The sequence below is a fragment of the Eupeodes corollae genome, chromosome 1 (genome assembly GCF_945859685.1).
Source record: "Eupeodes corollae chromosome 1, idEupCoro1.1, whole genome shotgun sequence".
NCBI classification, from domain to species: domain Eukaryota; kingdom Metazoa; phylum Arthropoda; class Insecta; order Diptera; family Syrphidae; genus Eupeodes; species Eupeodes corollae.
In genome coordinates this window covers 264,609,854-264,628,376 of record NC_079147.1, presented here as the reverse complement: position 1 = coordinate 264,628,376, position 18,523 = coordinate 264,609,854, and the positions used below count along the sequence as shown (strand labels likewise).

Here is an 18,523-nt window from a genome sequence, read left to right as displayed (position 1 = left end):
ACAAAAATTGAGTTTGAGTGTTTTACCTTTGGTTTGTTTGAGTTTGTGTTTGATTTGTTTTTGTTTTTCTATTTTCTTTCATAATTTTAAGTTAAATTTTTAGTTTTCGGAGTTGCCTCGGTGGAGTTAAACGTATTTTCCGTTTGTCGTCGTCGTCTAATTTTTCGGTTTACGGTAAAAGTTATTTCAAATTTAAGCATTTCATTGCTTCCGATAAATAAATTCATATTTGTGTCCACATTTTCTTAAACAATAAAATAAATTTATCAACAACAATCTGTAGTGAAATACAAACAAAAGTAACAGTATTTGCTTATTTTGCTCGCCTAAATCAACAAGTACCTTTTTTGAACAACAACGGTGAATTTACCTAAATTTTCTTTGATCTTAAAGTTTGATAAGATTTTCGTTCGTTATTTTTGGTCATCAAAATACCGTTACATTAAACTACCACCTGTGCATGTTTCTTATTATTCAGTTTTTGTGAATAATTTTCATAAATAAAATAGTGAAAATATTAAAATCTTCAAATAAAACAAGATTTAATCTCTTCCCCCTCTCTCTAGAGACGTTAAGAAAATTTTCGCTCGATTTGCGATCTTTTCACTCTTCTGTGATCTCGTCGTCGTCGTGTAGTCGCGTCGTCGTTGTTGTACGTTTGGTCGTACCTAAGCGAAGCCGCAACAAAGCAAAACCACTAACAACTCGTCGTCATTTCTGTGTCGTCATCATTAACTCACCTGTATTCTCTTCTGTATTGGAATTTGTTATTGTTTTCTTTCTTTTTTCGATATTTACTTGGTGTGCGTGATATTTGAGTGTGTTTGTGCCTACCTGTTTTGTGGGATTACATTCTTATTTATTTTTTTGGTTTTCGTTTTTCTCTACCGTTCGCGATACTGTGAGAAATTTTATGGTTTTTCTTTCTTTCTCGATCGCGATCAAGCAGTTTTCAAATAAATGTACCTAAATAAATTATAAATCTTTAAAAAATTTGCATTCATCACGATTTTTTTTAAGTAATTGATTGAGCAAATTATGTGCTTGGAGTTAATTTGAAATAAGAAATTTTACACGGTAGAAATATTTATTTTGTTTTTTTGTTGTGTTTGTTAAAATTTCTACAACAACAAAAATATAATTTCTTTTGTTATCTGCTGATTTTGGATTGGATTACATGCAATAAAATAGATAGCTGTTGAAAAAATATCAGGTAAGAATAATATTTATGTCTTACAAGAAGTTATTTACCTTATAAACATTAAAATTTGACCATCCAATGCTGCTGTAAATAAATGTACATTTATTTCTCTTGCGCTTTGAATATTTAAAACCGGTCAAATCCCTAACCTTAACATGGGTAATTTTCTTCTTCTCAAATAAAATAAGACGGAAACCAGCTTCACCTTCTCTGTTTTCAGTGGACGTAAGAGGTTAAGCGTGAAAATTTTGAAATGGAAATTCAAAAATAACACTGGTCCACAAGGTTTTCTTACTGGGAATAAAATTGCACTTTTCCAATGGTTGGTGGTTGTCTTAATTCAAATCCGACTTCAAAATGAATAATTTTGAAATATCACTTTAAATTTTTTTTGTTAGATTTCACCTGTCTTATAACAAATCTTACAAAAATGCTAAAACTGTTGAAAACCGAAAAAGGCAAAACGTTTTGAAAGTTAGTTTTGCTTTAGTAACAAATCTAATGAATAAAAATTCTAGTTTTAAGTTTTGACTAAAAACTCCTTTTTTTGGTTGCTTTTAGCATTTTTATTTTAAGAAACTTATTTAAAGAAACGTTTGTAACGCGAGTTTCGAGTTAAGGACATCTTTATATTTCTAAAAAGCATTTTTTTGTTTGTGGGACAAAAACAATGCACTGCACATTTCAATATCCCTTTCTTGTAAGTGAAGTTTTAGCGAAAACTTCTAGTGACATACAGTATTGGCCAAAACATTAGCAACTTAAAATACCTCCATATTTATGTCATTTAAAAAATTGAATAATTTAAACAAATCATGTTAACTTGATTCTAAAATTTAATACATTATGTACATCGGAATAGGCTACACGAGAAAATGGTTTGCAAAACGGTTTATTAAATTTGACAAATAAGACAAGTAACCCATTTTTTTGTTGGTCATTGGTAATTAATAGAGAAAAGTTAGTCCGTTAACTACATTATCAAATTATCAAATGAAGTGAATTAGGTGATGTTGAGCTTAGCTGAAATGGCAGGAAACAAATACTCTAACGAAATAAAAGAACAAAATTATATAAAAAAAATATAAAAGTGGAATGAGTCAAATTAAAATATCGGACAAATGTTTTATATTGATTTTACTATTAATACAATTTTATAAATCCAAAAAGTAATTTCAAACGATTCAGCGAGGTGGCAGTCCGAGAACACAAACAAAACGAGAGGATTCTAAAATAATAGAATAAATTAAAAAAAACCCTTTTATATCATCTAGAGAAATATGAACCCAACTCGAATTGAACGTAAGCGCGAGAACAATTCGGAGATGGTTGGTGGTGGACTGAAATCTTTCAAAGCTGTAAAAAGCCTCTTATTTCAAACAAAAACAACCTGGTGAGATTAAAATTTCAGTAAGACCACATCAACTGTACCGTTAGAAAATGAAGGAACGTACTCCATTCGGACAAATCCAAATTCAGTTTCAAGGTTTCCGATGGTTTCCGTCGTGATCGCAGGCAAGCCAAAGAGGCACCTTATCTACGTTAAACCAAAGCTACTGTAAAACACGGAGAAATTAACTTAAAGGTGAATGTTTTTTATGGCATGGGCTGAGAGCGATTCCCCAAATAGATAGTACAATAGATGGTTTTATGTACCGTGACTTTTTGCATAATGTAAAGCTGCCACACGTTGAAGATCAGTTGCCTCTGGAAAGGATATTTCAGCAGGACAACGACTTAAAACACACGTCCAATACAGATAAGACTTGGTTTCAAGAAAGCTGAATTGACGTGTTACAATAGCCAGTTCCCAGATTTTAAACCCATAGGAAATTGTAGATCGATGAACTAATGTAAGAACTAATTGAAGAATAAAAACGATCCGTTTGATCAAATTAAATTACCTCGTCAAAAGTGTCGCTTTTAATTGACTCCGTGCTTCGAAGCTGTGTTGAAGTGATCAAAAACAAGGGCTTTGCTATCAAATACTAGCAATGTTTTGAGTAAGCCTAAGCAAAATAAATATATTTTTAAAAAGTTCGTATCCGTTTTGTGGACAATTCCTAAAGCTTGATTTCAATGTCATTTTTTGTCCTTTTAATACTTGTGTCGAAAACCATTTCATATTAATTTTTGTTGTACACTACATCAAAAAATTGCACGTACAGCAAATGAAAATAAATGGGTTTCCCTTACACTATGAACTTCCTACTACAAATCTGAGCTCATTGACTTTCTTTCATAAAATTATAATGTATTATGGGAAATGCAACAAAATGTTCGAGCTTTGCCTCATGTTTTTTTACCGTTAGTAGAATGTTCCAGTAATGTCGAAGAATTGCTCGTACATCAAACAAATGTTCGTACACTGCTCTTTTGTCTAACAAAATGGAAATAACGGTTTTTTTTTAATGTAAATTGTATACTGTAATGATATTGAGAGATCTACGCTCAGTATGCCGTGGTGTATTGATCTTTTCAATTGTTTTTTTTTTTTAATTTTGCGAAGTTTATTTTGAAAATGGAGGCTTCTTACAAAAGAGTACCTCTTGAAGTAAGAAAACTGATTTTTAAACTAAGAAACGACGGAAAAAGTTATGCTGGGATATCGTCAACTATTGATAGACCACGGTCTACAGTTCAATATGTATTCAAAAATTATTTGAAAAAAAGCGGCCCAGGAAGAGGTCGAAAAAAAGTACTAGACGCTCATATGGAAGGAAAAATTTAAAGAATGGTAAACCTGGTCCCGAGTTAAGTGCTTCTAAAATAGCTGCTGACATTCAAGCAAATTATGGAATATCGCTGTACCCTCAAACTGTTCAGAACTTTCTGCATTCAAAGGGATATAAGGTCGCACGATACAAAAAAAACCCTATATTTCAAAGGCAAACGTTTCTAAACGCGCCTTGAACTATGCGAATGCATACGTTTCGAAACCAGATGATTTTTGGAAGAATGTGTTATTCCTTGACGAGAGCAAGTTTAATGTCTTTGGGTCGGATAGTCGCAGATTTGCGTGGAGAACCAAACAGCATTAGATGTGAAGAGTATGCAATTAACGATGAAACATGGAGTCGGAAATGTTATGGTCTGGGGAGCTATGGGGTCCAATGGTGTGGGAAATTTAGTTTTTATAAAAACAACAATGGATTTTACAAATTTTAAAATAAAATTTAAAACCCAGCGCTTTAAAAATTGGCCTTAAAGACGACTTTTTACTTGTGTAAAACAACGATCCTACACATTCATCAAAGATAGTAAAGGAGTGGCTTCTCTAATCCTATCTCCAGACCTTAGTCCCATTGAGCATCTTTGGGATTATTTAGGAAGAAAGGTCTGAGAATCAAAAATAAGTAATAAAAACCGGCTAAAAGCCGTTATATTGGAAGAATAGAACAAAATTTCGCAGGAAGCCAGCTCAAAACTAGTTCTCCTTATGAAGAATCGTCTTCAGCGAAAGGTTATCACACTCGCTACTAAAACGTACATATATATAATTAAGTTTTTTATCACTGTGCGTGCAATTTTTTTACCTACATATAATTTCCCACTTTCAAATTCTTCAAAATGGTCTATAATTATAACCGCTAAAGACCCAAAATTACTGACTTCTTTTTCTTCATTTGAAAAACCATGATTAGCAGGAGCTTTAATTTGAACAAGACGGTACCGCAACATGTTACCCACCTCTTGTCACAAATAATTTATTTACCGAAAGGTTTGGTAACCGCATAGTTTTCACATTACGAACCCTTGAATTGTCCTCTGAGATCGTTCGATTTAAAATCGCTTAACTAGTTTTTGTGGGGATATGTTAAGTCGCTAGTTTACGTAGATACGGCCGATATGGGAAACTCCATTCATATGATACCAATTCTTATGCCAGACATTTTGTTTTAACTCATCTTTGTTTTATTCTATTTTAAAATTATATGCCTCTAAAAAATCAACCTCAAGTTTTTGTCAAGGTGGCCTATTTCTGGATTTTCGATACAGAAGTTATGTTCAAAAGCTTACATTCCACTACGTTCTGCAACTGCAAAATTCGAACTCTAAGAATGCTAATCAAAAAAATCTAACTTCAGTTGTTGGATGTAGAATACTTTACCACAATAAAGTTCAATATTGTAGCATTCTGCAAGTTTTGTATCGGTCTTACTTTCTAAGAAATTAGTTGAATTAACATTATTTTTGTATGGAAAAACGCCCATAAAAGTGGGTGTTGTTTTTACTTCATTTTATAATATTATTAATCAAATTCGTGTTGTTTCATTTAAATAGATTTTGATTAGAAAACTGCCTTTCTGGAAACTTTAACGTTAAAATAAGAGCTGAGATTGTCAGGTCCAAACTTAATGACTAATACCACACTTTTTGATAACTAAAAATTTGTACTTAAGTACTTTTGTCATTACAACGAGCAAACATTATTTCTTTCAAGCTTTTTCAATTTAATAAGAAATTACTTCATTTGTAGGCGTGTCAGTGGGCGAGAATGTACTTTAATGAAACATGATACCCCTTAAAACCTGACAATACTTTTTACTATCGGTTTCCTTCTTCAGCTGCTATAGAACTAAAATGATAAATCAAAAGACATGATGTGGGCTACAAAAATAAAATTACGCAACTCTTTTCAAATCCCTCATTTAAGCTTCAAAAATGAATAATATGTTTACCTTACCTTATCGAGAATATTGTAAAATTCAGTTTGTTTATTTTTATAGGCATGAAGCTTAAGTTTTATTTCAGTGTTAATAACTTCATTATTGAATAACTTCTACCAGTCATAAAGTTGGTCAACATAAATGAGTTGAATCTCCTTAAATGGTAACAAATCGATATAGTCTCTCCTACGACAGCGACGCTATAACGACACCAACATATACAGCTTTAAAAAGTTGACCATTAAAATCGACATAAACCGGTCTCCAAGTCTTCCAAAACAAAATCAACAACAAAGAAACACAACTCCCACTCCTCCAAAATTTCTGCTTGACAAATTCGATGAAATGTTTTATGTTTATGACTGTTTTTCTTTTATTTATGTACATTTTACATTTGCAATGTTTTATAGCTTTTTTGTTAGACAAAATGTCTCTTTGGAGGATTTGACATTTTTAACTTTCAAAACAAATTTGAATCTCGAAAATGAAGAATGCACTCGATTTAAAAATCATTCATCATTTTTATGTTTTCTCAAGTTCTCAATTCGAACTTTTGTTGTGTTTAAGCTTTGTTGAATTTCATTGCGGGTCTGTCGAATGGGTAGCCTCTTTCTTCTTGCGTACACATCAGAGACTCAGACCAAGACGAAAAGTCGTGAATCTCGTGATATCTCCAAATGGCACCGGTAACAGAAAAAGCAACAGCAACAACAAAAACATCAAACCAAAGTGGAGTTTGTATTTTATTTTTCTTAACGTTTTTCCCTTCGTCATACTCGTACCGTCTTTGTGCTGTCTCCCTGTTCCCCCGCATAGGTAAATATTTAGATTTTGCTGCTGCACAGGTAAATGTACCTATACCTAACCTACCTACATACCTGGCTTACCTTCGTATCGTATAACCTATACGCCATACCACCGACAAAAGACAATAACGACAACGCACGAATAGCACTCAACACAGTGGGGTGGAAACGAGCCTTAACGTGCCGAAATTGATTCGAAGTGTAGTTAAGTGAAATTTGTATTTTTGTTAAAAATAGTTATGTCTTTTCATTTTACACTTTATTTTTCCAACATTTTATAATGATAAAAAAAGAATGAATTAAAATTTAAATATAATTATGTTTTGACTAAAGCAAGATTTAAAGATATGTGATGGTTAGTGCGTTGTATTGTCTTGCCATAAGTCAAACAAAGTTTTTTTTTTCTCTCGGGTACTGCCTCTTGCGAAGAATTGACACATTTTCCAAGAGTAATTCTTGTCATGAAAAGTGCTTTCTCAAATAAGGTGTGTGGATTTATCATGTAAATTCTAGGTCCCCTCCATCTCTGGTTGAGAGTTTTAATACACTAGGCCACCTAATTTATTTATTTATTTAAAACGCTTTTTAACAGTACCACAATAACAAAACGAGGTGTATAGGTAATTTTTGCAGTGATTAGGGCCATATGCTAGTTATAACGCACCAAATATTCACTTCCAAGGTGTCTATCGTCCCAGGCTTATCGGCTTAGACAGGAGACTTTACATAACCCTACAAAAAGGTCCAGCGTTTTAAATAGCATACCACGTTGACATTAAAGCCAAGACATCACAAAGTTTAATAAACTTAACATGGAGAAAGATCTTCTCGAACAACATGGTATATTTGTCTACCAAATACCAAATTTTTAATTCAGTTGTGAAGTCCACTTTATGTTATGCAGCTCAAGTTTGGGGAATGGAAGAGTATGAGGAAATTGAGAAATTTCAGAAGAGTTTCATCAAAAAAATTTTCAACCTACCAATCAACACGCCGAACTATGCGATCTACTTGGAAACTGGCTTACCAAAATTATTTACAAGCACATTGAAACTACAAGCGGATTATTTTATTAAAGTCTTAGGTTTTCCAGGTGAGCGACTGAGCAAAATAATGCTGCTTTACGAAATAAGGAACAAAGTCTGGTGGTATGACAAATGGCAACGAATTGCCACTTCATTTGGTGAAAATATGCAAATGCAAGTAACATTCTTGATGTTAAGGAGAATATGTATAAAATTATCCAGCTTAATGAAGACTCGGTTCGGAATCAATTTATAAAAACAGCTATTGAATCAGAAAGTCGAATATTATATAGCTAGTTACAATTTAATCTAAGTAACAATAACTATTTCAATGAATCTTTAAGCTACAAAGATATTTATTTGATTTTCAAAGTTTTAAATCTAGATGCGAAGTCTTGTGTCTCAACGGTAGACCATACAATGGAAGTTGCAACCAGTTCTGTACACTCGGCAATCATAAATCCAAAGAAGACTGCTTCCATTTTATAAGCGTATGTCCAATTTTCAGATACAGAGATTCTCATATTTTAAAAAATTCTCTCTCACTCTACAAGAGACAATTCTAATATTGAATGGACCAGATTGGAAAAATCTTGTCAACTATCTGAAGGAAATTTGCAGATTTAGAAAATTGATTATGAGTGAATATGATTAAACTAGTAGATGTATATATGTATGTAAAAATCAATATATAATTAAAACTGAAATTTAAAACAAAGTTTGCCAATGTTATAAAAATTTAAGTTGAAAGTCGAGCTGACGGCAAAGCCAAAGCTTTTAAATTCAAAAACAAATGTTTATGTATTTATTTTAAAAACTGTTAATAAATGAATTACTTACTACTTACTTACTGCATACCACGTTAGGTTTGCGTCCATCAAAAGTTTAATTCAATAAATTCGTTGGCTGTACCATTATTTTGGTAGTTAATTTGAACGATTTGCAACTATTGTTCAGGAGTACGTTTATTTATTCTGAAATGGCAAACCAAACTGAGCATAAATCAAGTGACAACTGTCAAAACCACCAACCCTAAAAAAAAGTATTGTCACACCTGTTACAACACTTATTGTAAGATTTTACAAACTATGTAGTTTAGAATTTATTTGGGGAACCACAATTATTTTTTACTTTTTTAGTATAGGTTCAAATTTGTAACAGGAAAAACCTTAGTTGACATAAAAAGCTTATATATAAAATAAAATAAAAAAAATGAAATAAAAACAAATTTCGGCAACGCAAAATACTATTTTGGCCCACTGTGCCCTGCCGACCGACCAACCATGCAAACCCACACTCACTTTTGAGTGCATGATTGGGTGTTTTTGTTGTTGTAGGTGAATTTTGTTTTGGTGTGTGTGTGTATCTTTGTGGAATTTATGCATGAGTTCGTTTAATTCCAATCCCCATCATCAGCTCAAACAAAGTTCCTACAAAAATCCATCTTTTTTTTTCGTCAATCTAAAACCAGCTCAAGAAGTGAGTTGAATTTGATCTGAAAAATACCACAGGAAATGGTAAAGGTGCATACTTCGATTTGAACTATAACGACGATGATAGTTTGGCACATTGAATTTCCAGGCTAATGTATTGTAGATAGATTTGAGAATTTCATAAAGTTAGAAAGTTATGGATTTTAAAACAAAGTCAATTTATTTGTGGTTGACATATACGCATTGATAAAACATGCATGCATTAAAATTCCAACGTGATGTGTACCTTAACACTGGGGGAACTTTACTCAAATCAAAGAAGAAATTAAAAGAGAATTAAAAAACACTTAATTAAGGTATTTGGGTATTTTCCAAAACAAAAGAACTTACTGAAAAATGCGACGTTAATTGAAATACAAATTCGTGACTATTTCTAAAAATAAATGTTTTTTTTTGAAGAAAAAATAATGCAGTGGGCACATTCTTTTTGTCACTATAATTCCACTAACCTATTTAATTTCAAACTTAACTGGAAAAATCCGAAAGAGCTAGACTACAGCGAAATTTTAAATTTTAAAAATGATACTAGTGTACATTCTTAAATGAACCCTCTACTTTTTATACCAAAGTGTGGGTATCCATACCCAGGGATGAAGATGAGATCAAATTCACTAGCTTTTTAAAAATGTGTTAGCAAATATACGTGGTATTCCTTAAGGTTGCGTTTTTAGTCCGACTCTTTTTTTTTTTAAATTTCAAAGAAAGTATTAATATTAAAAATCATTCAGTAAAATTAAATTTTGAACATTTAAAGATTATGAAGCTAATGAATAGAGTAAGTTTACCAATAAATAAAAACGTTTATTTGCTATCATTTACATATAATTTTAAAAAGATGTTTTTGCTGAAAAAATGCTTCTTCATTCAAATAAATATCAGTATGCCCAAAAAAATTGAAATATGCGGTGAAAATCAGGTGCCTAGACCGTGACTGGAAATTGTTAGTCCCAGTTAGGTTGAACTACTCAGTGAACATCTTATAGGGCTTCTACGACATATTCGGAGCCTAGGCTGTAAGTAGCGGTTTATTCGGTGGCCCATCCTTGGAGTTATACTTAAGATCAGGCCCTCTTGGTTGGAAGTTGTGTCATCGGGTGACTTGCTGACCTCGTAAAAATATCCTACTTGCGAAGCACCAACAAGCCTCGGGTACGGACGTATTTACTGATGACGAACCAATCAAACAAACTTTGGATATGTACGTGAAATGTTAGGTCCCTTAATAGATCCATTGCAGCCGAACAGTTAGCGGAAACCTTAAACTGCTGCAAGGCAAATATTACCTTCATCCAAAAAGTGCGGTGAGATGGACAAACACCAACTGAAAGAGTGCGATGTTTACTACGGCGACTGCCACCGAGAACAAAGGCAGTGGCTATTTGGGCGTGGATTTGTTGTTGAAACTCGTCAAAACTAAATTTCGAACAGAAGAGACAAATTAATACATCAAAGTCATATTCTTTGAGCTCTTGGACAAGACATATGAGCAATTCAAAGACATCTTTGGTGGCACAATCGACAATACCTTCGAAAACGGATTCAGGTTGATCGATTTCGATGCGGGCCCGACTTTCTGATAGAAAATACGCACTTCACACATCTTGATATCCACAAGGAGACATGGAAATCTCCTGGTCAATCGGAATTGCCTGTCAACTATTGCGATCGATCAAAATAATTCTCCAGTATACAAGATGTCCGAAAATTCCGAGGGCCAACATTGACTGGGACCACTGTCTCGTTGTAGCCAAGGTGCGGATATCCCGATCCAAGCTAAAACAAGGAAGTACCGTAAAAAGATTCGACGTTAGACGGCTACAATCGCAAGAGACTGCCATTCCCTTTTGCGATCGGGTCTCTAATAACCTCTTAAGAAGTCCTATACTGCCTGCATTGAGCATTAAGAACCAGTGGTAACATTGTTTTACCTCTGACGTGCTCGGTTTCACACTGCCTTTTCAGCGGAGCCCTGGTTTGGCGTTTGAGTTCCGGCATACGCAGCTAAGTGACAGACATACAGAACGGCGCTACACAGAAAAACCGAACTATTTAAAGGAGCAGGCGATGACTTGCCTCGCCTGTAAAATATGCTCGGAAAAAAACATGCCTGATACGTGGAATCTCAGCTTAGTTTGTCCAATACATAAGAGAGGAGATCCTCTTAATTGCGACAACTACAGAGGCATCAGTCTCCTTAACATTGCATATATCCTTTTCCCGTTTGTCAACAACCTGATAGGGCCATATCAGTGTTACTTCAGACCAGGAAATATCCAATATCGACCATACATATTCACACTACGGCAGATCTTGGAAAAAACTCAAGAACACCAAATTGACACTCACCATCTTTTCATCGATGTCAAGGCCGCATATCACAGCATCTACAGGGACGAGCGTATAGAGCCGTGTCTAGTTTTGGCATCCCTGCCAAACTCGTCCGTTTGTTCAGGATAAACATGGAGAATTTAAAAAGATTGGGCTGTAATGCAATTTTTTATCATCGTACTTAAAAGAATAGTGCAGAGCTCACACGTCAACATTAGAGGCACTTTCTTTCAAAAGTCTGTCCAATTACTGGCATATGCTGATGACATTGACATAATCGGAAGAACTCAGCGTGATGTCAATGGGGCTTTTGTGAGTATTGAGGCAGAGGCGGCAAAAATGGCTTTAACGGTTAACGAGTTCAAAACAAAGTACAGGCTGTCGTCAAGAAAGGGCCTACAACACCGACGTCTTGGTCAAAACGTCACCATCGACAGACGTAACTTTTAGGTGGTAAACGCAGAAAACAACACCAGCGCTGAGATCAAACCTTCGTGCTTACCGCTGTTTCTTTGGGCTAAGAAAGCAATTGAGTGGAAAAGTCCTCTTTCGAAGGCCCAAAGTGTCGCTATATAAGACCCTTATCATCTCCGTCCTGCTATACGGTGCAGAAGCATGGACCATGACAAAAGCGGATGAAAGCACCTTGGGTCGCTTCGAGAGAAAAGTTCTTCGTGTGATCTAAGGTCCCGTATGCATCGAAGGGGAGCAGAGGAGAAGATGGAACGACGAGCTGTACGAGTTGTACAGCGACGTAGACTTAGCCAGAAAGGAAAAAGTCCAATGACTGAGATTTCTGGGTCACCTAGAGCGCATGGAAACAATGCTCCGGCCCGGAAAGTCTTAGAATCCACACCCACAGGACAGCGCAGTAGAGGAAGACCGCGAATAAGGTGGTGCGCCAAGTGGAAAGTGACCTCACCCAACTTGGAGTGCGAAACTGGAGACATCTAGCTAGGAACCGAGCTAGATGGAGAAGTTTGTTGGGTAAGGCCCTAGTCCACACAGGACTGTAGCGCTATTTTAAACAAGTAAGTAGTGTGGTAGCATCTATAAGGAAGAGCTTTACAAAGCAATGACTAGTTTTGGCATCCCTGTCAAACTTATATGTTTGTGCTGAATGGAGAAGGAGAATACACGCTGCTCTTCCAAGGTCGGAAAAGATGTCAAAAAAGGTTTTAGACAAGGTGATGCACTGTCATGCGACTTCTTCAACATCGTTCTGGAAAGAATTGTGCAAAACTCAACCGTAGACACTAGAGGCGCAATCTTCCAAAGGTCCATCTAATTACTCGTATACGCCGATGATATTGACATATTGAAAGATCAAAGCGTGATGATGACGGAAGTTGAAAAGATGAGTTCCGTTTCAATGAGGGCAAGATCAAGTATATACTGCTGTCAAACAAGGACGACACCATGTGTAGCTATTACTTTGATGTATTTAAGTACCTTGTCCCCCTAAGAACCGCTTCAAATTCAAACTACGAAATCAGCAATGAAATAAAACGAAGGATAATTCCTCAAAATCAGTGCTTCTTTGAACTAGAAGGCAATTGAGTAGTAAAGGCCTATCTCATGCTTCCAAAGTCACCATCTATAAGACACTCATCATTGCAGTCCTTATTAATGTGTGAGAACGTCTTACGATGCATTGAGAGAAAAATTCTTCGGTCAATTCTTGATCTTTATTTCAAAATATTAGTTGATCAAAATTCTGTTTTCAAAATGCTGTTAATCTTATAGTGCAATAAACCCAAAATTTTGTTACAGTTCTATATATGGAAAGTTTTTTTTGAAGTATCGTTAAAAATATCTACTAATTTCAAATCGCTTGTCCTCGCATAAAAATAAAATTTGAAAAATTAAATTTTGTACAGCTTTTTGCAATCACAATAAGGTCATTTTTAAAAGCCGCAAAGAGTCTCTTATAAAGAAAAACCTTAACATTGTTTATAAATATTGCAAAATCAAAAATTTTATTAAATGTCTACCTTTATTTTTAGTTTTTAACAATAATATACTTTATTTCAAATTAAAATAAATTACCCATCAAACGTATAACCACCTTTTCTTATAAATCCATTATAACAAATGATTTATGGAAATAAAATCCAATTCCAACCACTAAGGTCATTATAATCAACATCAACATCAACATCGCATGCATTTCGAAAAAGATATCAAAATAAAAAATTAAAAAATAAAACTGGCAAATATGGTCAAAACCTTTGTGGCATCAGACGAGACCCAAGCGCCTTCGTGATATTATAATGTTAGCCGCAAAAGTCGATGCAAAAAAAAAAAGTATTCGTGAGATACATTTCGTTCCCGTCTGCAATGTTTTCTTTTTTAATTTTTATTTTGCATTCTTTCTAATTAAATTTAAAGGCGGCTGTAACACTTCAGAAGTGCAAAAGTGTTATTGAGTTGAGTTTCACACATCTCTGAATAACAAAAATATTATTATTCGTGTTACCCATATACCTTAGTTAAATAAGAAAAAAAGTCCAAAGAAACTCAACCAAGGTTAACTACTTATACTACCTCTACCTATAACCTAACCTACCTACTGCTAACTTATCCGTCACTCTGTTAGATGCGATGCTAAGCTTAGCTTGCGGGGCGACCGCAATTTTCTTAGAACTGAGATGAGGCACTAGAAGGTGAGGAGGGGGAAAGGGGACCACCAAATAATAATAATAATAATAAAAAAACAAACAAAATAAGTTAGCTATGGGTAGAGAGCTGTAGCTATAAGTGAGTGGGTAGAATTAGGAAGAAACGAAACACGAATAATGCCCAACTAAAATGCCTTTAAGTGGAGTTTAAAATATCTAACATACGATACGATACATTATAGCTACCTTAATGTAGGTCAAATTTTTGTTTAAAGCTTGGGCCTGGCGGGCGCCCTATCGTAGAGTAGAAGAACGAAACTTGGATGATACTTTGTTTCACTTTAAAAATATTTGGAAATCGTTTGTTCCAGTTGCGTTATTTTTTAATTAAGTGTTAATTTAAACATTTTAAGTATTTTCTCTCTTAAACAACATAAAACACCTAAATCCATAAATTGCTTTAAGTTCTTTTTATTTTGTTTATAAACTAAACTAATTAACAACATTTTGCGGATGCTGAAATCCTATAATTTTAAAATAATGCATCAAGTTTGTGTTTCACAAGTTGTTGTTGTTGTTGTTCTGTTAAATACATATACATGCTGTTGTGAAAAGATTAAAAATAGGCTTAAGTATCTTGCCAACCAGTCTCTCTAAATGCTTTGATAATTTGTTTTTAATTAACAAATTCCCGATAGGACAGCAATAGGTAAGTGCGTGGTGATTAAAATTAATAATTTATGTCTGATGGCGAGTTGAAAATATATTAAAAAAACTTGTATAAATTTCATGCACTTTTGTGTAGAGTGGAAATAAAAATGCAATTTGTTGACATTTCAATACATAAATTGCAAATTGCGTCGTCGTGGTCGTGTGTCGCAGAAGCCGCACCGACCAAGTCCATTTCTGACGATAATTAAATTGCTATGTGAAATAATTTATGATGTTTTAAAGTTTAAATTATTATGCAAGGACTTTAGGTGAAGTTTATTTTTTAACCAGTTTTTCTGTTTGTTTATTCAATGGAAACCATTTTGTATTTCAACTATGATTCGCAAAGAGAAGTTCCTAGAAATAGTACAGACGTAAGAGTTGTAATGTTAGGCCTGAATTCAAATTTGAATTTCTATCTCGTAACGTCAATGAACTTAGGATCCATAAATATTTACAATATGCATGTCTTAGCTTATAAATATGTATGTATGTCTGGATTTATATATGTTGGGGTTTTCCAATAAGAAGTTTCATTTTTAATAGTTCGCTATAATGACAGCTGTCACTTTTCAACCTGACATTTATTTCCCACAGATTTGGTACGTAATGAATACGATATTACAAAAAAATGAAATGTTATGCGCTTGAATTACGCAATAAACTTGTTGAAATGTGATGGTTTGTGCCATGCCAGACGTCTTGAGTTCATTACCTGGCTTGTGCCTTCTAAAGTTTTTTTTCACGGCTTCTGCCTGCTGCGAGGAATTGTTTGAATTGAATCGCAGGTATTTTTGTGATTTAACAACTTAAGACTTTTTACGTGCAACTAGGAATATTACTTTACGATGGTAAAAAAGTGGGTCCCCTGATTTTGGCCGTCCGTCTGCCTGTCTATCGTCGCGACCAAATATTCCAAATAGTAATATAAACGTGATGTTGTGTGATCCACTAAATCGTGGAGCTTCGGCAACTGTCTCACTTACGCTTTTTGGTGGTTAACAATACTGTTTAGCTTTATACACGTAGGTATAGCACGGATATAAAGGGTGTCCCAAAATTAACGCAAGATTTTAATTAAATAAAAAACGCCGTTTTTAGTCTTTTGATAGTTATATTTTTATTGACTCGTAAAGTACATGGAATAGGGTTATGTATGGAATAACACATCGGACAAATGGCCTCCACGGCTTTGCATGCACATGCGCACCCTTTTGTTGAAATTTTCCATGACCATTCTGCATAAATGTGGCTGAATTTCGTTGATGCAGCGTTGAATCTCCTCCTTTAATGCACGGGTGGTTGTGGGCTTGTTGACATAAACTTGTGATTTCAAATAACCCCATAAAAAGAAGTCTAATGGTGTTAAATCACACGATCTATTAGACCAATTTTGATCACCGAAACGAGAGAGTACACGACCTGGAAATGTCTCATGCAGTAATAGAATTGTTTCATGGGCTGTATGACATGTGGCACCGTCTTGTTGAAACCACATATTGGACACATCTATATCATCCAATTTTGGCAGAAAGAACTGTGTAATCATGTCGCGATATCGAGCACCAGTAACAGTCACTGCTTGACCAGCATCATTTTCAAAAAAATATGGCCCAATTATGCCTCCAGCCCAAAATCCACACCATACAGTCACGCGTTGTGGATGCATTTGTTTTTCGACAATCACATGTGGGTTCTCCGAACCCCAAATGCGGCAACTTTGGCGATTTACAAAGCCATCAAGATGAAAATGTGCTTCATCGCTTAGGATGATTTTGCTAGAAAAATCAGGGTCCATTTGTTGATGTTCAATAATCCATTCAACGAACTCTCTTCTCTGTCCATGGTCATTAGGCTTCAATTGTTGTGTTAATTGAATTTTGTAAGCATGAAGACACAGATATACAGGTGAGTATACGCTGTAGAGAGGTTCTTGAAATTTGCAATTCTTGTCCACGACGTCTAATTGAGGTTCCTGGATTGTCAGCAACACTCTCACGCACTGCTTCGACATTCACATTTGAACGGCTTGTTTTTGGACGACCAACGGATCCAGTTTCCATGAATTTTTCAATTAATCTCTTCACAGTTGACGAAGTAAAAACATTATTCCGACCATATTTTGTATGAAATTTTCGAACTGCAGCCGCCAAGCTTTCACTATTTTTGAAATATTCTTTAATAATGAAGACACGTTGTTCTATCGTGTAACGCTCCATTTTTAATAACCCTATACTGTTAGCTGTCAAAATTGCTTTTTTTTCAGGGTTGCCAACACTTCACTGCACAAATGGCGGCAAATTCAAATCTTGCGTTAATTTTGGGACACCCTTTATATCTTTATTGGCCTGATGAATTACTTCGTATTGACTAGCCGTTAAATTAGCTTCAAAGAATATCCTCAAAGCGTTTTCAGGAGTGTGTTTCTCAGTTTTCAAGGTCTTACTGCCAATCGCAGATGCTTTCCGGAACTTCATAACCCTAGTTATAGTTTGGGGCGTAACCTCCATCACTTTTGCGACATTAATATTTCCCGCTGCTCTTTGACTCATCTGTGCTGCGTATGTCAGTTCATCAAAAGACACACTCTTTCGAAGTTCCTCTGTTTTTCGACGTTTTGTTCGGTCACTTGATTCCCCGAACTCTTTGCTTGGGCGACCGACCTTTAGAACGCCTTGATAATAAGATAAGTTCATCTATTTTCTCTGGGGGACAATTTGTGACATCCATACATTTTGTATCCAAATCTTTAAGTTTACCGTCAAGGAGTCCTTGTGAGCCTCCTCTTACCAACTCATGGACATGTTTCCTGGTCAGAGACAACGTGGAATTAGAGCCATCTGGAATAATATAAAAAAATGTTGAGTTATGGTCGCTTGCAGAGCTGTAAAAGAATGCAATCATTTGGTATTTCATCGCGAAAAGTCCCATTCATTTAACTGAATTTTGGGAATGCATTAACATTGCTTAATGCAATACTTTATCTTCGAAAACAAATTCCCAGTTAATTTTGAAGTCTTTTGTAAAAAAATCATTAAGAGCAGTTAAAAGACTTAAAGTCAAAAGAATGCATTACTTTTTACTGCTCGCATTCTTGTAAGTCTTTTAAAAGTCTTTTACATTCTTTGCATTCATTAAGTCTTTTGATTGCATTCAATGTAGTGCAGTCATTTGAATGCTTTGAAGTCTTTTTACTGCTTGAAGTCTTTCTACTGCTTGAAGTCTAAAGACTACTTTTTATGAATGTATTGTGCAGAAGGTGTGATCATAGGCTAAAACATATAAGGCGGCTTCTAAAAAAAGACGTTTGTGTAGGTGTTCTTAGTTCGGGCAGGAGAAACACTTTTTCAACAAAAAAAAACTAAATCAAATATAAACTAAATTATTATTTAAAACAACGTGCAACATTAGCCTTCCTTTGTTGGATATTTTTTTTAAATTTTGATAGACTTTGTATTTGTGAGGCTAACTACGAGTACAATATGAATTTAATAATCAAAAGAGCAAAGTAAATGCTAGTCGTAAGGAACCTGATGATAAACTATATAGATAGACTTAAAGCACTCAAAAGACTTCAAGCAATAAAAAGATTTCAAGCAGTAAAAAGACTCTAAAGCATTCAAATGACTGCATTACATTGAATGCAATCAAAAGACTTAATGAATGCA

General features: G+C 34.6%; 1 protein-coding gene across 5 annotated transcripts in view; it reads left to right on the top strand.

The window, feature by feature from the left end:
* Positions 1-211: 211 nt before the first annotated feature.
* Positions 212-18,523, top strand: part of LOC129941766 (rab11 family-interacting protein 3) — a 248,386-nt gene continuing 230,074 nt past the window's right edge. For 2 of the 5 annotated variants that reach the window (XM_056050491.1, XM_056050488.1), the window contains exon 1: positions 214-1,213. The gene's annotated coding sequence lies outside the window, so the exon portion shown is untranslated. Of the gene's footprint in view, positions 1,214-18,523 lie in introns of all 5 variants that reach the window. The other 3 variants (XM_056050492.1, XM_056050489.1, XM_056050490.1) reach the window with 3 other exon arrangements.